The 22373-nt window shown below is 48.9% G+C and overlaps 1 protein-coding gene and 1 long non-coding RNA gene across 2 annotated transcripts in view; both read right to left on the bottom strand.

Moving 5' to 3' along the window:
• Positions 1 to 22373, bottom strand: part of LOC120375640 (zinc finger protein 850-like) — a gene marked incomplete at its 3' end in the record, with an annotated part of 811498 nt that overhangs the window by 532475 nt on the left and 256650 nt on the right. The gene's annotated exons all lie outside the window — the stretch shown is intronic.
• LOC120375647 lies at positions 5599 to 9780 on the bottom strand. Its single transcript, XR_005586668.1, has 3 exons — positions 9554 to 9780; positions 6709 to 6797; positions 5599 to 5701 (listed from the first exon to the last, which is right to left on the bottom strand). It is a non-coding gene; the product is annotated as an uncharacterized LOC120375647 (long non-coding RNA).

The following is a 22373-nucleotide window of genomic DNA, read 5'->3' as shown; positions in this document are numbered from 1 at the left end:
GAAGGTATACATTGTCCCCAAATCTGGAATAGTTGTGGGTGAGGACAAAGTCACAAAGTTCAGCCACCAGGTTTGCCGTGACATTATCAGGGATACTGTTCCTGACGGCTTGTAGTCCATCTTTGTGTGGAACGTTGGTGTAGAGGCCTTCCACATCCATAGTGGCCAGGATGGTGTTTTCTGGAAGATCACCAATGGATTGTAGTTTCCTCAGGAAGTCAGTGGTGTCTCGAAGATAGCTGGGAGTGCTGGTAGTGTAGGGCCTGAGGAGGGAGTCTACACAGCCAGACAATCCTGCTGTCAGGGTGCCATTGCCTGAAATGATGGGGCATCCAGGATTTCTACGTTTATGGATCTTGGATAGCAGATAGAATACCCCTGCTGCTTTTTTGGCCTGCTGCTTCTCTGTCTGGGAGGTTTTTGTCAGCCCTGGCACACAAAAAGGGTATCCTTGCAAGCGCCCACGAAGGCGAGATGAATTTTTGCCTGCCTTGCTCAGCTTGACTTGCTTCCTCACCCCATTCCTGCCTTAGATCCTGGGTCGCCTGGTGGCTGAAGATGGTCCATTGTCTCGAGCGGTGCCAGAGCCTGACACAGTGCCCCGGGCCGCCTTTGCTCTGCACATGCCGGCCATGCACATTTGCAAATACTTTAAAGATCCCGTCAGTAAGTTCTGGGGACAGTTGCTCACCTTCAGAGGAAGCTCCCTAAAATTGGCCTGTCTCACCCAGTGGTACATTGACCTCTGTTCAGACTGAGCCGAAGGGGGGGGGCTCGCTGCTGTGGCTGCCGCTGCTGTGAGGGTGGCCACTGTTGCGGATGAAGCCATCCTGGAAGCACCTTCCACCTAGCCACCCACTGAAAATCCTGTAGGATGTAAGGAGGGAATAGAAGAACACGGGGGGGGCGGGGGCCTTCCTAATCTCCTCCCCCTTCCGCCACTATTGGCCATCCCATACCCGGTGCTGCACCCAGTGGGGTAAAAAAAATACGGCCATATCGGAAGAGTCAGTTGGGTTCTTTATGGTTGTCCCGTCATTCCCCTCGGGCCTGACCTGCCCTCCAGCTCAGCCACCCACTGAAAATTGAAAAACAAAAAAGTAGAGCCGTACAAGGCTTCAAAGCCCACCAGGCCCAACCACCATTTCTAATACAGCAGAAAAGCCGCACTTCTCCTGACTAGGTAGGGACATCCTATTGCCTCACAAGAAGTGGAAGGCCATCGTGTTTGGTCTCAGCAGCATTCGTGGAGCAGGGGGAAACACATGGCTGAGGTTAATGACAAGGTCCCCTTCCGCCACCGGCTGAGCCATTCCTCACAGGCCAGCAACCATTTCTCCCAGTTCGCGTTCCCCACCTCGTCCCCAACCGAACGCTAGAAGGCCCAGCCATCAACCTGCAAACTCTTGTAGCCCTCCTCTTCCGCCCTGACTGATAGGGGGGAGTATTGAGCCTCCCTCCCTTAGGCCCTTCAGCATCCCTGGGGAAAGACAACACCGCCCAAGTGACTTTGGGCCAGTAGGTCAACCAATAGGGCTGCCTCCTAGGCCAGGCTGCAGCCCAGCTTCAGGACTCAGAGGAAATGGAGCTCGCATCCCTACCTACAGGACTCCAGGCACGGCCAGGCTTCTGGATCAAACGTCCCCTCTTGTGCTCAAGTCACAACAGCTAGCGGGCAAAAGACAGGCTTTCATGGCATTGGAGAAAGCAAGATCGAGCCTTGGAAGACCCAGCAGGGTTTGTGGCACAGGAATTGCCCTCAGATCCCACTGAGACTTCAGCTCAGATTGCAGGATTCAAAGTCCCGAGTGCTGCCCTTACACCATGGGACCAATAGGAAACACTCAGACCTCTGCTGAGCTCTGGTGTGGATGACCCTGTGGGGGCAGCCCTGCCTTTGCTCACCGAGTTGTCATTCAGCAGTTTGCTGCAGCTCCCAGAGGCCTTTCTTAATCCAGACTGAGAGGCCAGTGGGCATGTGAGGAAGTTGCCCCTTCAGTCCCAGGCAGTACATGGCCCTTCCTAGTGAAATGCCAAGTCCTGGGGAAAAAAAGGTCATGTCAAATAACATCCTGGAGAGACACTTTCTTCCATTTTGAGGGGAATAGTTCCTTCTTCACCTGACCAGGGACTTGAACGCTGCACCCTCAGATTAAAAGTCTGATGCTCTACCAACTGAGCTAGCCAGGCTGACATATAAAAAAAAGCAAATTTCATGCAGAAGAGAAACTAATCATGAAAATGAGGACAGGAAACAATACAGAAAACCTGCTACTCTCGCTCTCTTAGCAGTCCTGGCCCCAGCCTGATCCTCCATCCGCCGCCTTGAGGCCTTATTCTTTTTTTAGTTAAATATCAAATCCAGGAGAAAACACAGTTATACAAAGCAAAACGAAATCACAAACAGAAATGTCATTGGAAATACAAAAATAAAAAAGGAAAATGCAATCCCCATCACTTTATCGTGTCGGGGCCATTCCTGTATCGAATGCACACGCTAAGGGCCCTGTGTGTTTACGAGAAACCTGGAGGAACTCATACCACAGCCTGAACATGAAACTCAACTGCTCCCAGGTGCCGCAGTAAAACCCTTTCCCTGCTGTGATGTTGCACTCCATAGGATTTTATGAAAATATGCTAATGAGTGTGAATATAAAGTGACTGGACTATGCTTCATGCAAAAGGTCTCTTGTAAGGTATCATTACAAAGCTTATAATCTACTGCGTGTGTTCATCCTATTTGTATGAACCGATCATTCTTGGATTTGAAACTAGAAATATGAACTATAACTCTGAGATCCTGTTGTAATGATGCGAAGTGGTTTGGACTCTTGATGGCTCCTATTAACCAGGACAATTGACTGGAGATGGCTCTGTCCTGCACCATCCGTGAGTCAGGCCAGGAAGAATGAAGGCTTGGGGGTCTCACAGGACATGTGACCATGTCCCCCGGTACAGGAATCCATCTTAAACCTGGGGCTCTTCCTCAGGAAAGAGACAAAAGATTCCTGCCTTGTACCAAAGCTGTATAAAGGGGTGGAACTGAACAAACATGGCTGCAGTCATGAGACATCCCCTAACTACCACCTGAGCTGGATCAAGGGCTATACCAGGTGAAAAGATTGGGCTCAGACAAGAAATAAGTCTAGTCTTTGCCTCTCAGTCTGTGCAGATGGGACCTTTCCCTCCAGTGCTGGAGAATTCGCCCTTCTCATCTACCATTGTCCCAGGCAGCACAGCAGGTGGGAATCTTAAATGTACAGAGGAGACTTAGGAGCAGAAACCCCCCCAGACCTTCCATGCAATTGGCACTTGCCCCTCACTGAGCAGGATTGAAATTCCTGCAGGCAGACTGGTGGGCCACATCCCTTCTGGGCATGAGCAAAGCAGCAGGGTGAAAAGAACCTGGAGATGCAACCCAGGATGTCATACATGCAAAGCATGTGCTCTACCACTGAGCTACATCCCCAGATGGGCCATGTGTTCTATAGGTTACACTCAGAGCCCTCCTGTTTCCAGAGCATCCAGTGGCCTAAGAGCAGCATGGGGGACACATTCCCTGCTCTGAGGGCAAACCTGCTGTCCTGGAGGCTGCTGGTTCTTAGGGGTCACTTTGCAGCAGGGCCAGATTCGATGTGTGGGGCAGAGAGAGTGGGTGCCCTGGACTCAGGGTGCAGAGATACACTCAGGCCCAGTGATGAGCTGCCAAAACCAGTTCCCTATAAAAAGTTCTGATTTAACAACGGGTTCCCTATAAAAAGTTCTGATTTAAGGGATGTTCGTCCACAGTATGTATTTTTGTACCTTTTCTCCATAAGAAATGGTAATGCATTGAATCATTGGAAGTCATACTTAAGAATAAAAAAACATTTTTATAAAAGTTTATTACAATAGAAACAAAGTATTGCTTTATTACATGAATTTAAAATACATTTGAAAAGAAAAAACATATAAAGATGTATGAGTAAGCAAACAATAATAAAGAATTAAATGCCTTTTCTTGTATTTTAAAATATTACATGTGAACTATTTAAGTTATTTAAAAAGTAATATATTTATGTTGAAGTATACAGTGCAACAACAAACAACATTTTAAAGAATATTTAAGTACATTTATTACAAATTAGGTAGTAATTTCCAGATGGCTTCTTGATCTTCTCCATTATCTTTGGTGTTGGATACACGAACTCTGGTATCTAATGCAGATCGATGACTTCTCATCCATGATTTAACATATGGTATTGGGTTCCAGGAACTTAGTGGTTTTCCCAACAAATTGATGGTCATAAAGCTTGAGATATGTTTAATTGTTAAATTTGCCCTTATATCACTACAAATAATATTCATCAACGAAAAAGCTCTTTCTGCTTCTGCAGAACTAATTGCAATTGTGTTCATAATTTGCTTTCCTTTCCTTATTGTTTCCGGATCAGGAAGATTTTTTGATTGAATGTTATTGTCTACATAGTCACGAAAATCATTTAAATCAACTACAAATTTTATGTATCAGAGGGATAGCCGTGTTAGTCTGGTTCTGTAAAAGCAGCAAAGAATCCTGTGGCACCTTATAGACTAACAGACGTTTTGCAGCATGAGCTTTCGTGGGTGAATACCCACTTCTTCAGATGCAAGTCTTGCACTCTATTTCTTTGTCTCGTGGCAGTGATCTAAACTTTACATTATCTTCAAACTCTATGCATTTAAAAGCATCACTTTCTATCATTTCATTAATTTTATTTTCGTGTATACCAAAACTATCTTTTAATTGTATGAAAAAAACAATAGTTTGTTTGATTAGTTTATCTGCCTTTGTTAAACTCAATTGTCTCGCTTGCAGTGCATTTGATAATAATGCAAATTCATCCAAAATGTCAATCATTAATGCCAAGTCTTTTAAAAATTCTTTGTTTTTTAATCTTTTTGCCATGCCAGAAAATTTCTGATTTTTGGAAAAGTAAGTATAAAGAGCTGGATACGCTCTCCAGACCGCTTTGACAGCTCTAAGGCTACAAGAAGCCCATCGTGGACCAAAAACACGGCCTATTTTGATTATTGCAATATACAGTTCTTCAGAAACTTGTTTAAGTTCAAACTGATTTTTATTTGACTGATGAAAATTGCATAAATCTTGTCCAAAAAAATCTTGAAATGGCTTATTTCATTGATATCATTTATAGCATCATCTAAAGCCAGTTGTAGCCGATGATTCAAACAATGCCAAATTATAACGTTTGGAAAATCTTCAATTAGTCTTGTAGCAACTCCTGATTTATGTCCAAGCATGGTGCTTGCGCCATCAGAACAAAATCCGATTAAATTTTTCTTTAAATATTCTGTGTCAAATCCTGTATCAGCTAATGTATGTTTCAAAGCATTATAAATATTTTCTGCTTTTGTTGATTCTAATTCCACCAAATCGAGAAAAATTGTTGGTGAAGAATCTTGTAGTTCACATTTTAGAAGAATTACAAGCACAGTTTTACTTGAAATTGTAGAAGCTTCATCAATAATAATACAAATCTTTGAATAGTTTTCAATGATTTTACTAAAAATTTGTTTTTTTATTAATTCAGCAATATGTTCTACGATTCTGATGGCCGAAAATCGAGAATGTAGGCAGTTCCCTAAATCAGTTTCATTCTTAATTTGTAGCTCTACTTCATCCTCCATATCTGACATTGGTTGGTTTCTTTTTACTAAGCTGTAAACGATGTTGAAAATTTTGCTGGTTATTGCAATATCTTGTTCAGTAAGTTTATCAATCACTGTAGTGAGAGGTTCTTTTTTAGATTCATTTAAAATATTTATAACTCTCAAATGACAGCTTGATTCGAAATGTCCCTTCATTTTTTTTCTTAATGATGCTTGCTGAACTTTTTTATCAGTTCCAGATGCTTTAATAGTACACTTTTGCCATTCTGAAGAAACGTGTAAAGATTTTCCTCCAAAGACCCCCAAATGTGATGCCTTTGCACAGTGGGAGCAGCCAAGTTTTTTGCCTTCAATTATTAAGCCATTATATTTATTTTAAAAATATTGTGCCTGCTCGGAAGTCCAACAATCGGGTAGTACATTTTCACAATCATGTAAATCCTCTTCCATTGGGGACACCTTTTCAGATGATTCAACTTTTAAGATATTTTCATCACCAAAATTGTCATCGGCGTTTTCAGTAATTAAATCATTATTTTCACTACTCGAACTACTGACTAATGATTTTGTCATTTTACTGGAAAACCAATCACTAATGCTTTTCTGGCGTTTCATTATGAAGGGTAAATAATATTGAATAGAAAACTTTAATCTTCGAATAACAGTCCAGTTAGTATTACACACTGAAATATCACACGCAATTTACTAAAAACAAACAGACCGACTATGACTGGTCGTGTAGAAACAGTTGCACAAGTGCACGAACAAGGCAAGTGAGGCTACAATTAATTAACACCAGAAACAAGACGTTGTCTCTCTCTCAACAAGACGAAACTTTGGGAGTGATGACATTTGACTCACATGTGTATATCAACTTAACGAACAAGGCAAGTGTGACCCTGTTAATAAAATAATAAACTAGACTGGGGTGAGCAAACATTGGCAGGGACGGCTTTAGGCCGATTCCACCGATTCCCCTGAATCGGGCCCTGTGCCCAGTGAGAATCCCTTCCCTGGCTAGAGCCTCCTAGAGATGCCTTTTTAATTTTTACTTACCCAGCGGCGCTCCGGGTATTCGGCGGGTTCTTTGGGGTCTGCTTGGGGCTCTGAGAACTGCAACAGGCAGCTTGTTTGCAGAAAGTGACCTAGACAGAATGTGTGTGCAGATACTTGGACGGCTGCAGCAACTGTCTGCAAACTCCACAGCTAGTTGCTGCCAGCCAGCCCCAGACGGCTGCCGGGCACAGCACTGCCAAGTGCTACCCAGGCACAGGCTGCTCCATTTGGCTTACCCGGGTAGGATGACCAGACGGCAAATGTGAAAAATCAGGATAGGGGGTGGGGGGTGGGGGTAATAGGAGCCTATATAAGAAAATAAACCCAAAAATCGAGACATCTGGTCACCCTAACCCAGGACCACAGACCCTGCCCCGCAAGTCACCGCTCGCCTTACCAAATGCTACTGCAGGAGAGATCTGAACCCACCCAGAGGCAGAACTGGGGGATGATTCTCCCCTGGAGGATAAAAGGAGCCCCCCCACACACACCCTGTCCTGAGTCCATCCTTCCCTCATCACACAGGCTCCTCCAAGAGCTGCATTGGGAGGTTTATAAATTACAGCTCAGCTTGCCCCCAGGTGGCCCTGGAGCTCCCAGCTCCCCCCTTACCTTGGCAGCCGCTCAAAGCTACAGGACAAAGCTGCGGCTGGTCACTGCGGCTCTGTGAGGGGAGGGGGCGGGGGGGGCATCCTCGTGGGGCGGGGGGCCCCTGCAGGGCCCGGGGCAAATTGCCCCACTTGCCCCCGGCCCCAGGCGACCCTGAAGCACCCAGTCCCCTCTTACCTTTTGGCGGCCGCTCAAATCATCAGCATGAAACTGGAGCTCAGCTGAGCTGGCGGCGGGCTGACCACCATGCGGTTCTGCGGGGGTAGAGGGCAGGGAATCCTGGGAGCTGCTCAGGTGGGAGACAGGGCGGTCCTGCTGGCCACATCTGGCCAGCAGACCAGAGTTGTTCTCCTACCTGCCTGGCTCTTAACATCCGGTTCTCTGTCCAGCATCTAATTTTAGCAAACGGTTCGCGCGAACCGGTGCGAACCGTCTGCAGCTCACCACTGGCTCCAATCCCTCAGACAGAGATAAACACCTACAAGATCTCTATCAAGCATTCTTAAAACTACAATACCCATCTGCTGAAGTGAAAAAACAGGTTGACAGAGCCAGAAGAGTACCCAGAAGTCACCTACTACAGGACAGGCCCAATAAAGAAAATAACAGAACTTCACTAGCCATCACCTACAGCCCCCAACTACAAGCTCTCCAGTGCATCATCAAAGATCTACAACCTATCCTTAAAGATGATCCCTCACTCTCACAGATCTTGGGAGACAGGCCAGTCCTCGCTTACAGACAGCCCCCAAACCTGAAGCAAATACTCACCAGCAACCGCACACCATACAACATAAACATTAACCCAGGAACCTATACTTGCAACAAAGCCTGATGCCAGCTCTGTCCACATATCTATTCAAGTGACACCATCATAGAACCTAATCACATCAGCCATGCCATCAGGGGCTCGTTCACCTGCACATCTACCAACGTGATATATGCCATCATGTGCCACCAATGCCCTCTGCCATGTACATTGGCCAAACCGGACAGTCTCTACGCAAAAGAATAAATGGACACAAATCTGGCATCAGGAATCATAACATTCAAAACCAGTGGGAGAACACTTCAACCTCTCTAACCACTCAGTGACAGACTTGAAGGTGGCAATTTTGCAACAAAAAAACTTCAAAAACAGACTCCAAAGAGAGACTGCTGAACTTGAATTAATATGCAAATTAGATACAATTAACTTAGGTTTAAACAGAGCCCAGGAATGGTTGGGTCATTACACTAATTGAATCTATTTCCCTATGCTAAAATAAATTTGTTAGTCTCTAAGGTGCCACAAGTACTCCTGTTCTTTTTGCGGATACAGACTAACACGGCTCCTACTCTGAAACCTGTATGACATGTGTAATCCTGTGAATAATAGATAGGGTGGGGTATACTAACAGTATGGATATTTCTATTACTTAATAAGGGTTTGGAGGGTATTGTAATGGATGTAGGCGTGTACATACTAACTGAGATAAAAGGAGAGTGATGTAACTAATCCAGTGCTTACTCAACTATTGGGTCGAGGGGAACAAGTATTGCAATAAAGAAGCCTGTACTCGTATCCGCCTGCGGGTCAACCTGCTCCTTTATTCTTCTAACAATAATCACTTCAAATCTATCTTTCTGCAGTTAATAAACTCGTTTTGTGCTTTATCTTAACCAGTGTTAAGTATTTTGAATGAAGTGTCTGGGGAAAATCTGAGCTTGGTTAGCACAAGCTTGTTGTGCATATCTTTCCCATATTGAGGGGAAGGCGAATTATATTAATGAGATTACATTATAGAGATCCCTGTGCACTATAAGATGGTATAATTCTGAACTTATACTACAGCAAGTGTGCAAGGTTGGGGAGATGGGAAATTGGCTGTCGTCTTCTATCTGTCCTTGAGTGGCTTAGTTGGGTGTATGGCGCCACCTGCTGTCATGCTGGGTGATAACAGGGCCTGGAGAGGCTGACAATCTCCAGCAAAACAGTGTGAGAAAGGCCAGCCCAGCTTGAGGGTTAGAGGGCGCAGCGGTTCCCAGAAGCCCCCAGACCGCACCCTAGGGGTGACAACCCATCATACCCTACATTACACAAGTCTCAGCGGGTTTGTCACATCCTGTCCCCTCCCTTTCTCCACCCTCAATATTTCCTGCCTCCCACCACCTCCAGCAGCTCCCACCCTCCTATGCATTTACTGCTCCTCTCCCTCCAAGCAGAGCCCACCATCAGCTCATGATAATCTCTTACCTGAGCCAGCTCCACTGCAGCCATTTCCTGCCCCCTGGGAGGATGGGATGATCTGGATCAAACGTGGACGTTAGTCTGTAGCCTGTCAGGGCGAGAAGGGTAATGTGAGAGAATTCAGATGGGGTTTTCATCCATTCCACAAGCCGATTCTCCCCAGGATTTTTCCCTGCTAATGGACATTCTAGGTTCTGCCACACTGTGAAGAACAGAGTGACCTTATTCCAGTACAGGCCTAGCCCCCTCCCACCAGGTGTAACCCTCTGAGAAATCGTGAAACCCTCCCAGTAACAGTCTCTTTTACACTTATCAAGTTTGTGGACCCCCTGCATATCACAGGCCTCCTGTATGACACCAGAGCTACTTTTGGGGCAAACACATTCCAGAAAGGCATCTAGTCTTCATTAAATGACATCAGGAGATGGAGAATCCACTACTTTCCTTGGTAGCTTGTTCCTGTGGTGAATCATCCTTGCTGTTGAATATTTGTGTCTTATTTCTAATATGAATTTGTTTCTTTTCACCTTCCAGCCACAAGCTCTTGTTATGCCTTTCTCTCCTCAATTAAAAAGCCCTTTAATTTACCTATCTTTTGTCTCCATTAAGGCCCTTCAACACTTCAATGAAGTCACCTTTCAATCTTCTTTTGATAAGCTAAACAGGTTGAGCTCGTTCAATAGCTCACTAGACGGCATTTTTCTCCAGCCCTGAGAACACTTTGTGGCTCTTTGGTCATCAGACTCCTGAACTGCAGCTGGATGTGGTTCTTCTTCTTCTGCACAACATAGCTCCTGGAGAAGAGGGATCTGCAAATGTACATTCGTATGATACCTTTGTTTAACTGATGAAAACATAAACTAGACACTTAGAGGATTGGAACTGATTTCAGCTGATGGACAGCTTTGCTAGGTTTTTGTGCATTTGGACAGCGAAATGTTGAGTGTTTACATTGTTATCAAGCACTCCTGTATAGAGGAGCCCCTGAACAGAATGGAGAATGGAAATGAAAATGTTTAACTTTTTTTAAAAAAAGAAAGAAGATTATAAGACAACACGGGGGTTTGAACCGAGGACTATTTGAACTGCAGTTAAGCACTCTAACACTGAGCAATATCCCCAATGACAACAGAACTATGGAACCATGATATCCAGCACTTTGAAGGACAGACCCTGTTTCCTCGAGATCCTTTGCCATTCCCAGACCACAGGTGGTTTTCAAAATGGGGTTTGATTAAACTTCTTAAATGTGGCAAACACCGCAGCTTGCACACCCACCGATATAGTTTCTCCCACTGACATAGCTGCCACCTCTTGGGAAGTGGATTAACTGCACCCACAGGAAAACTCTCCCATCAGCCTAGAGCAGTGGTTCTCAAACTGTGGGGCAAGACCCCAAAGTGGGTCATAACCCTGTTTTAATGGGGTCGCCAGGTCTGGCATTAGACTTGTTGGTGCCTGGGGCTGAAACCAAAAGTCTGAGCCCCACCACCCAGGGCTGAATCCCTCAAGCTCTGGTTTTGCCCTCCCCTAACTGGGGCAGGGCTCAGGCTTTGTCTCCTCTGCCTGTGCTCAGTGTAGAGGGGCTTGGTGCGTCTTTCTAGGGTCAGGTAGTAAGTTTTTGGGGGTTTTTTTTGGCAAAAAGGGGTTGTAGTGAAAGGAAGTTTGAGGAACCCTGGCATAGAGCCTCTGAGTATGTCTAGACTTGGCTCCCTGTGGCAGATCAGACACTGAAAGTACAGCCATGGAGACACCACACCCCAGCCTGGCCTAGCAGGCAAGAATCAAACCTCCACAGACAAGTGGGTGTTGTTTTCTAACCCATCTCCCTAAGCCCTCAGCCACCACCACTTAACAAAGGGGTTTTTCTACACTATGGTTCTGGTCTCACTGAAGGGTCATTTCCAATTGTTTGCTCAGACCAGCATTAGGGAAAATGGTGCCCTGGGCAAAGCTTGTACTTTGGCACTTCCCCACTGCCCCTGGACGATCCCCCCTCCCCCTTTACCGCTAGCTCCTGCACTCCCAACCCTTGCACCTCCTTCACCCCTAACTCCTGCCCCCTCCTGTGCCCCCTTTGCCCTTAATTCCCTGTGCCACCAGCCATTGCCCCTCTCCTGCAGCCCCTGCACATGGCTCCAGTGCTGGGGGCCCCGCACTTGTTCTCCCTTTCCCTGGGCTTTGGCATCACTAGCCCCTGCTTAGCGAGTAGGGTTCAGTGGTCCCCAAAATGTGGGGCATGACTCCTAGGGGGACACAGAGGAACATTCATGGAGTCAATGAAATCAATTGAGCTTCTTCAGTTTCTCACTGCAGATAGTTCCCTTGTTTTTAAAGGCAAAAATCCTGATCTTTCCAACGGGAGCTGCTACTTCAATGTTCAGTTTGGGGAGGGATCTGGCTACACTCAGAGATCTGCCCGCGGGTTACAATCTGCGATCCGAAGGGTCAAACGCAAACAGCGTTTAGATGGGACAGTTACTGCCGCCCCCGTGTGGCCAAAGATCAGAACTGACCAGCAGAGTTTACAGCTGGAGCCTGGGACGCTCCTGAACGAACTGGGCACGAAGCCTCTCGCGTGGGACCCTCGCTGTGCAGCAGGAGGCGGAGGGAAGCTGATTGTCAGGGCTCAGGGCAGCACCCTGCCATGCTGAGCCGGTGTCTGTGCTAAGCTCAGCATCAATCAGGTGATTCTGGGCAGTTTGGGGTCCCCGGGCTCCCACAGGAGGGTGAAGCAGGTCACCCCTGGGGCAGGTTAAAGCTGCAGGGTCACAGTGGGGTCGCTGCCCCTGTGAACAGCTGCTGTAGCACCGCCTGGGCAGGACAGGGAGAGCCAGTTATACCCTCCCCCCCAGCCTGTATCGGGGGATGGGAGCACTCACACCCTGGGGACCCACCCACCAGAGATCTACGGGGGGGGGGGAGTGGCACCCACACACCCAGGATCTTGTAGGGGGGGACAAGGGCATCCACACTCCGGGATCCTCTGCAGAGGGACGGACACCCACACACCCAGGATTCTGTATGGGGGGCAGAGGTACCCGGACACCTGGACGGGGGAAGGGGGCACCGAAACATCCGGGATCTTACCTGGCAGGACAGCGGCGCCTGCAGCTCGACATGAGACGGGGGCGGGGGAAGCAGGAGCATTTCCCAGTTCCAGGCTGTCCCCGTCTGGCCCAGGCACAGAGCTCACAAGCAGAGTTTAAAGCTCCAGCTGCCAAGCTGCAAAGCAAGCTGGTCTCTGTGGCTGGTGCCTGTGATCCCAGCTCCTGGGGAGGCTGAGGTTGGTGGATCGCTTGAGCTCAGGAGTTCTGGGCTGCAGGGAGCTGTGCCGATCAGGTGTCTGCACTAAGTTCAGCATCAATATGGTAATCCCAGGGAAGCTTGGGGTTGCCTAAGGAGGGGTAAACTGGCCCAGGTCAGAAATGGAGCAGGTCAAAACTCCCGTGCTGATCAGTAGTGGGATCACACCTATGAATAGCCCCTGCAGCGTATCCTCAGTGAGACATGGTCTCTTTTTATACAGACACCCCCCACAGAGCCTGGAGGGGGGGATGGGAGCACCCACACACTGGGGATTCTGACGTGGGGGGAGGGATGCTCCCTGCCACACGGATCTTGAAAAGAGGAACAGCGACACCCACACACCACAGAGCCTGGAGGGGGGCAGGGGAACCACACACAGGAGCTAGTTCATGGGGTGGGGGACACACCCATATGCTCCGTTGCACCATTGTTAATGAGAAGAACGGGGGCATCCGCACAACACGGATCCTTAACGGTCAGGGGGACACCCACACACTCCACTATTAACCAGGAGGGACAGGGGAACCAGACACCCCCGGTAGTGTGGAGAACACCCACAGCCACCGGATCCCTCATGGGGGGTAAGACAGAGGGGATTGTAATGGTGCCCAGCACACACATGCACCAGGGATTGTTAAGGGTTGAAGGGACAGGGACACCCACACACACTGAGATCACGTCCTTGGAGGAACGCAAACCCTCCACAGAAGGACCTGGTCTGTTCCATGATGGCAGCCCAGCCTGGGTGAGTCAAAGTCTCTTTTTATACAGGCACGTCCCAGAGATCCTGACTAGGGGGAGAGAGACACCCACCCACCAGAGATCCTTAATGGTCTAGGGTGCACCCACACACCAGGGATTCTTATGGGCGGGAAGAATGGAGACAGCCAGACACACTGAGATCACTTCCTCCCAGGAGCCTGGGCCAGACAGGGAGACACAGTCCCCCTTCACATATCTGCCAGACAACCTTCCTCCCACCCCCTCCACACAATGTTCTTATCTGGAGGTGAAGCCAGGGAAATCCCATGGAGGATTCTTATCTGGGGAACTGGGGGGACCCACTTACCACCAGAGATTCTTAAGGGCAGGAGGAACAGGGACTCCCACCTCTGCAGCATGGGGGTGGGTCGCCTGCTGGGATCATCTGGGAATATTTCACCTCGTCAGTTCCCTGCCATTGCCTTGGGGGCCCCTTGTTCGCTGCCTCTGGCACCCAGTTTAGCCTCCTTCCTGAGGGCTGAAACGCTTTGATCTATCTAAGGTCTGTGGGATCAATATGTGTCATGGTGTAATTCTGTGTTATTCGGGGGTCAGACTAGCTGAGCTAATGGACCCTTCTGCCCTTAAACGCCATGAAAACATTTCCCTGGTTTCTCCTTGCGCCTGACAGACACCACAGTGAGGGGCCCAATAGAAGATCCTGGACACAGCGCTCTGGCTCTTACTTTACTTGGGGACGTCGGCGCTTTCCTAGCAAAGCTGCTGCTAAAGCGCTGGATTTGGGGAACGGTTCGGCTCCGATTCAGAGATCTGCCTGCGGGGTGTGAACCTGCCACGAGGAGCGGGAAACGCAACCAGCAACGGGAGGCGTTGGCTGAACTCCAGGCTGCCCCCGTGTGGCCAAAGCTTAGAACTGAGCAGCGGAGTTTAAAGCTGGCGCTGGGAGGGACCTGAACATGTGGGGTACGAAGGCTCCTGCGTGTAACGCTTGTTGGGTGGGCAGCTGAGCGTAGCTGATTGCCGTAGTTGAGGGCTGCACCCTGGGGTGCTGAGCAGGTGCCTGTGCTCAGGTTGGCCTCGCTATGCTGGTTTCTGGGAAGTTTGGGGTCTCCAGTTCCCCCTAGGGAGAGGGGAGCCAGCCCAGGAAAAGAGGCTTTCAAAACTCTGGTACGAATTGCCAGTGGGACTGCCCCTGTGAAGAGCCGCTGCAGCCCCGCCAGGGAGAGCCGGTCTCTCTTTATGCAGCCCCCCCCCCCATTCCTCAGGATGAGGGTTGTGCTCAAAGATCTGTGCCCCGTGTTTTCACCTTTGTGTGAAGTGCGCAGTGCAAATAACCCTCAGCGCATCAGCTCAGCTCCAGGCTCCACTTCCACCCGCTCAGAGCGCAGAGCTCCCAGGCTGAGCCTGAAGTTGGAAGTGGGAGACCCAGTAACCAGCTGGGCCCTGTGGTTGGTGCCTGTGATCCCAGCTTCTGGGGAGGCTGAGGCTGGTGGATCGCTTGAGCTCAGGAGATCTGGGCTGCAGGGGGCTGTGCCAATCGGGTGTCCGCACTAAGTTCGACATCAATATGGTGATCCCGGGAAAGCTTGGGGTCTCCAGGTTGCCTAAGGAGGGGTGAACCGGCCCAGGTCAGAAACGGCGCAGGTCAAAACTCCTGTGCTGATCAGTAGTGGGATTGCACCTGTGAATAGCCCCTGCAGCATAGCCTGGGCAAGGCAGTGAGACACAGTCTCTTTTTATACAGACACCCCCGCAGAGCCTGGGGGGGGGATGGGAGCACCCACACGCTGGGGATTCTGACTTGGGGGGAGGGACGCACCCAAGCAACATGAATCTTAAAAAGGAGAACAGCGACACCCACAGATCCTGGATGGGGGCAGGCAGGGGAAACCACACACGGGAGCTAGTTCATGGGGTAGGGGACAGAGACACACCCCAGAGGTCCTGGATGGGAGCACCCACATGAGGGGGATCTTGAATTGGGAGGAGGGACGCACCATGTACCAGAGGTTCTGAAGGGGGAACAGGAACACCTACACACCAGGTGTCTTGCAGCAAGAGCTGCGGTCTTGATTTACACAGGGCAGTGATGGGGAATTAACCACATCCCTTGCGGAGCTTGTTCCACTAGATGATTAGCCTCATTGAAGTACCCAAACCTTTTAACAATAAGAAGTGAAATGAAATGGCCACATGATGGCAACAGAACCTAAGAAATTTGTTAGTCTCTAAGGTGTCACACGTACTCCTGTTCTTTTTGAGGATACAGACTAACACGTCTGCTCCTCTGAAACCGAAGAGATGAGAAGCCATGTTCTTGTTCAATGTGCATTAAAGCTGAAAAGGGAGATGTTTCCTCTTTGATTCCTAAGCCCCCAACTCTAATCCACTAAACACCCCTTTCCTCCCACAGCCAGGACTAAAACCCAGGAGTCATAACTAGTGGCCCCCCTTAACCTTCTCTCTGTGAGGAGGAAGAAGAAGCTCTGAGACCCCTGGGCTGTCCCCTTGCCACCCTGCCTGGGCTGCACTTGAAACCCAATGGGGTTTCCTTGGGCAGTTCTGAATCTTGCTCCCAGGAAGGGTGTAATTTTAGGAGCAGGTTCCAAATAGTGCAATTAACCAGCCAGAAGGGGCAGCAGGTATCGGTGTAGGAGCCATTGAAATAATCACAGCAAAGTAGTTCAGGGAAACTCTGATTAATGAAGTGTGAGTGAAAGGTGAGAATCTGATGGTGTCAGTGTCACACTAGAGGGCGCTGAGATGGTTTTAAATTTGTCATCCAAACCCAGACACCACCTAGCACATGGTTTAACCTCTTCCTCTCTTACTGTTGCTCCTTATCAGGGAAGGGGAGAGAGCAAACGAGCAATAGAAACAGAGACCTAGTGACCGACCCAACCTTTCTTTGCTCTGCAGTAACTCATCTTGCATCTGCGGCTGTTGAAGCTACAAGACAGAGGACTAAGTACAACATTTAAACTTACGTTTGACCTCAGAGAATAAAACAAATGTGTCTGTAGAAAGAGGGGAGTCGAGTTCAATCCCCTGTCACCATCAATGTGCAAACCAGGAACCTGTTGGTGTCACTAGGCCTAAGTAAACCAAAGTTGTGAATTTGGGCCTGAGTGAACCCAAGTTCTTCCATGCTGTGAACTTTAACCAGCCTAAAGGCTTGGCTACACTTACAAATTTGCAGCGCTGCAGCAGGGTGTGAAAACACACCCTCTCCAGCGCTGCAAATTGCGGCGCTGCAAAGCGCCAGTGTGGTCAAAGCCCCAGCGCTGGGAGCGCGGCTCCCAGCGCTGTCCGTTATTCCCCACAGGGAGGTGGAGTACGGACAGCGCTGGGAGAGCTCTCTCCCAGCGCTGGCGCTTTGACTACACTTAGCGCTTCAAAGCACTGCCGCGGCAGCGCTGCCATGGCAGCGCTTTGAAGTGTAAGTGTAGCCAAAGCCTAAGATGCTAACAAAACAGCAAGCAAAATGTGTAACTGTCAGCTGTCTCAGCTTGCAGCTGCAGGACAGTTTGAAACAGCAAAAAGCGGCGGGGAGAAGGGGGAGGGGGAGGGGAGGGGAGGGGGAGGAAAATCTGCACGCGTCTGTGCTGTGAAGGCCATAGATAAATATGCGAATGGGAACTTTTCTAACACGCTGAGATGTAATGTTTAAAGTAACTGCTGTTGGGAAGGGAGGGGTGAGGGGGAAAACCAAACAAAAGGCTTACACAAACAAGGGGGGTATAAATGCTGGGACCCCGCCTGCGCGTGGGTGTGCAGGATTTGAGATGCTTTTTCTCCCTGGCACCTTTTTTTGAGCTCAAATAAACGTGGTTTGCTTCTCCACCCTGGTGTGTTAATTAGTGCGACGCACACCGGGCAACGAACCTGCTGTTGCTCTGCCTCGGGCCCTTTGAGCCAGCAACAAACCTGTTGCTTTGCATTCCTGATGTGTCACCATCATGTGGCTATTCTGTCTCAGTCCCTTTAATTAAAAAAATTGTGTTTTTTTCATAGAAACTATATTTTCCTTGTAGAGACACAGGGGCAGATTAATCTACAAAGGGAAGGTGATTCCAAGGCAGTTCTGGAGGAGAAGGGAACGTTTTCAGCATCACTAAATTATTTTGTTGTGCCTCACAGAGAGAGAGAGAGAGAAAATAAACCTATTAATTTGAGCTACCAACACAGTTCACAGCATGAAATACACAATTTTGTGTTCAGTGAGTTGTGTTCATTTACATAATATGAAAAATATGTATTGGGCAATGCATGAAAACCTCACTGCATTGAACAACCCACTCGATATAGTCAATGTACTACAGAATATTTAAAGAAGTTAAGAAAGATGTGCTTATAAATTAATGTGTTGTGCCATTTACACACACACAAGACACAGAAGGAACTGAATTATTTGAGCTACTAAAATTTCCATTTTCTCACAGCATTTTAGGTCTCAAGGTTTTTTTAATTTGCTTATTTTTTTGGAACTAGAAATGGGGAAAGAGCACACTGAACTCAGTGGAATTACCGCAGTGAGGGATTAGTCTCATTATTTGCCACTAACAAAACCTTTGTTAACAGAGAGTTAACTTTGACTGTGACTATCTCTTACCTTCCAGAACATCGAGTTCAGTAAAACTCAAACTCTGGAAAAACAGGGAATACAGAGTGAGAGTACATGCCTAGATAACCTTAACTCTGCCCTCTAGAAGAGAATCCCTGATAGCATATGAGAACAAGGAAAGGTTTGGGGACAAATTACAGCTACTTCCCAAGAGTTTGTTTCTTCTGTAATTAATTGACCCTGGCCCCATCGATTGATCCTGGCCTGGTGTCTGGCTGTGGAATTTACTATTTACTATTTTTATCCCAGCATATTTAAAGATGAAACTGCTTTACAAAAGCTCCTTTATTCTAGGTTATACAAACAGGTCACTTCCCAGCTATTTCAATGAGATGGAATTTTCCTAACCCACAGGGAACTTAAACTAACATGCTCAAGATCACACATTCCTTAGGAGAAAAGGAAGGAGAAAAAAAAAACCCACCAAACCGTTGCTGTTTCTACCCAAATGATCAATGAGACCAGAAAGTGAGACTGTGCAATTAACTGTCTGGGACTACACTGACTCTGCAGTTACTTGCAGGGCCGGCTTTAGGCCAATTCAACCAATTCCCCCGAATCGGGCCCCGCGCCTAAGAGGGCCCCGCACCCAAGCCCTGCCAGTGCGCTGTACCGGGGTGGCCCAGCTTCCCCAGGGGGCAATTTAAAGGGCCTGGGGCTCCCAGCAGGGACTGGAGCCTCAGGCCCTTTAAATTGCCACCAGAGCCCCACTGCTGGAGCCCTGGGGGCTATTTAAAAAGTCTGGGGCTCCCCTTGCTTCTACTGCCCCGGCCCTTTAAATAGCCCCTGGAACCCCGCCGCTTCCCCAGGGCTCCCGTGGCTATTTAAAGGGCTGGGGTGGTAGAAGCAGGGGAGCCCCAGGCCCTTTCAATAATCCCCAGAGTCCTGGGGTAGCGGGGGGCTCCAGCTGCCTCTGCTGCCCCGGTCCTTTAAATAGCCCCCGGAGCCCTGCCACTTCCCCAGGGCTCCCATGGCTATTTAAAGGGCTGGGGTAGTGGAAGCAGGGGAGCCACAGGCCCTTTAAATATCCCCCGAGCCCCGGGCTGCTGCTGCTACCCTGGTGGGGGAGGGAGGAGGAGGAGGCACTTACCGTACAGGGTGGGCTGTACCCCCTGTACCCACACCCCCTGCCTGCACCCAGCCCCTGCCTGCACACAGCCCCTGCCCGCACCAGCCCCGCACCCCCTGCCCTGTCTCCAGACAACCCCTGCCGCACACGCCTGCCTGAAGCCAGCCAGTCCCGCACTCCTCTGTCTCCAGGCCTGCCAACCTTTGCCGCACCCCGCTGCGGCCCTGACTGAAGCCAGCCAGCCCACCCCACATCCCCCTGTCTCCAGCCAGCCCCACACCCCTTGTCCTGCTTGCAGCCAGACCCTACCTCCAGTCAGCCCCTGCCCTGCCTCCAGCCAGCCCCATGTCCACTGGTGCCCTGCAGTTCCCAGGGCAGTAACCCTGCACACCTGCTTCAATGAGAGGGGCAGGGAACAGCTGGGACCCACACATGTGCACAGCCTAGGGTGACCAGACAGCAAGTGTGAAAAATTGGAACAGGGGTGGGGGGTAGTAGGATCCTATATAAGAAAAAGACCCCCAAATCGGGACTGTCCCTATAAAATCTGGACATCTGGTCACCCTAGCACACCCCCAGGGAGTGGTAGGGACCCACACATGTGAAACAGAGCTCATTTCTAGTTCAGGCCCATCTTTTTTAAAAAGAACATTAGGTAGGGTTAACGTACATCCGTATTTTCCCGGACATGTCCAGCTTTTTGGTTCTTAAATCGCCATCCAGGAGGAATTTTTTAAAATATGGACGTATGGTAACCCTATTGGTACAAAAAATACATACTGTAGCACATCCCTTAAAGCAGAACCTTTTACAGGGAACCGGTTGCTAAGAAATTAAAGGCTTTTTTTTACATTTTTTTTTTTTTAAGTCACCCCTGCCGGGGCCCCGCCGAAAATGTTCGAATTGGGCCCCGCACTTCCTAAAGCCGGCCCTGGTTACTTGGATGCAGACACACCCAGCTCTACGGTTGGTAAACGTACAGAGACTCTGCTGCTGCTCATGAACTAGCAGCACATGATCTCTGAACAGCTGCCATTTGAATGTATCTGAAAGTCACAAGGAACAACGATCTGTGTTAAAGGAAGGTTGCCATTTATTAGAGCCCCAGTTGATGCCGTGTGCACAGACAGAGGATTGAATGTGTAACAGGGAGTTTGGTAAATCTTGGTTATTTTAGTTTTGTAACAGGCTCCTGTCCACCCCCAGTAGAGTTTTCAGTCCCAATGGCACCTTACTTACCAAATGTAATACAGACTAGTCCATTCCTCCCATGTGGATGTGGTTCTTGTTCTTCTGCACATTGTAGCCCATGGAGGCCAAGGACCTGCAAATGTGTCTTCATGTGCCTTTGTTTAGTTGATGAAAACAAACCTAGACACTTAGAGGATTGGAACTGATTTCAGCTGGGGACATGTTTGCTAGGTTTTTGTGCATTTGCACAGGCAAACATTGAGTGTGTCCATTCGTTTCAGGGATCCCTATTTAGGGGAGCTCTTGAGCATACTGGAAACAGAATTATTTTTATTTAAGAAATTGGGACACTTGGATTTGAACTAAGGCTCACTTGATTTGTAGTCAAACACTCTACTACTGAGCTATACCCCCATGACATTTGCAGTGGCAAGTCAATGATCTTAAGGATTTTAAAGGACGGGCTCTGCCTCAGCGAGCTCCTTTTCTATTCCCAGGCCACAGGGGTTTTAAAAATGGAGTTTGAGTAAAGTTTATATACACATGTAGATACCACAGCTTGCACACCCACCAACATAGCTTCCCCCACTGACAGCTACCACCTCTCAGTGAGATGGGTTAACTGCACGGATGGGACAGTTCTCTTCCCTCCGCTTAAAGCATCTTCATTATTTATGAATAGGTGGGAAATAACCTCCTGAATGGACAGGAACCAATGTATCAGATATTGCTGTGTCTGCATTCAATATTGGTAATATTGCGCTGGATTAGTAGGAGCATTGCAAGCAGATAGAGGGAAGTGATTATTCCCCACTATTCAGCACTGGTGAAGCCACATCTGGAGCATTGCATTCAGGTCCCCCCCACCCACCCACCCTCTCTGCCCCTCCCCTGAGACCCACCCTGTCCATCCAAACAGTGTCTGATGTTTCCCTGTCTAGCCGGCTTGCTGCCTAGAACGAACGCTCCTTGAGTGGGGTGATCCACAGGGAGTAGCTCAAACCTCCAAAGTGCCTGGGCAGGGGCAGGACATTAGCCCAGCAAGGGAGGGGTGTGGCAGTGACATCACAAAGGCCTTTTGCAGGACCTCAGACTATTGGTCAAAGGTGGTGGGGAGGTGGTGACCTCACAGAGAGATGCTGACATCAGCCAGGCAGGACAGGGGCGAGGGGCCAGGGAAACCTCAGAGGCCCCTGTGGCTTTGCTTCAGCAAGTCTCCTTCTCCAGGTCTCTCTTTGAGGACAGAGAGAGTATTCGGGTTCATGTACGTGAGCGCCAGGAGGAACCTCTTTCGAGTTTTCTCCTTCCCTTTTTGTGATTTTACTAGAAAACAGCCGTCCCTGTTTAAAAGGTAAGAGCCTCCTCGAGGGAAGGGATGTCCTGGGCGTGTCACAGTTCGGATGCCAGTGGCCCCTTACACTGTAAGGAAACTCCCACCATCCTGCTCTGTGTTCGCAGTGTGGGAGAGAGCAGCATCCACGGCGGTGATTTGCTCCTGGCTGCAGGAGCAGAGCAGCAGGCTCAGCTGTGAGAACTTCCCAGAGCTATGAAAGGGGAGGGGCCCATGGCTCTGTAGCAGGAATGCAGGGCAGGCGAGTTCATGGCGGGCATTGTGGGATACTGGCAAAGGCCAGTTATGGTGATATAATGAACAGCAGCATCTACACTGACACTCTGTCACTTTAAGTTTGCTGCAAAAAGCTCTACACCTCTCATCGAAGTCGTTTTATTTTGTCAGCAAAACAGGGCACTTTTGTCGCCAGACATGGCATTGCCGTGTGTGCACCAGCCACAAGCTGCCGACCGAGGTAGCATTGTGTGTTTTTCACACACCTGAGCAATATAATTCTGCTGAAACAACTTTGTAGTGCAGACCTGGCCAAAGATTCACTCACACACACACAACTTGT

Source organism: Mauremys reevesii, linkage group 12 (genome assembly GCF_016161935.1).
Source record: "Mauremys reevesii isolate NIE-2019 linkage group 12, ASM1616193v1, whole genome shotgun sequence".
Lineage (NCBI taxonomy): Eukaryota > Metazoa > Chordata > Testudines > Geoemydidae > Mauremys > Mauremys reevesii.
This window is presented reverse-complemented; position numbering and strand designations above follow the sequence as displayed.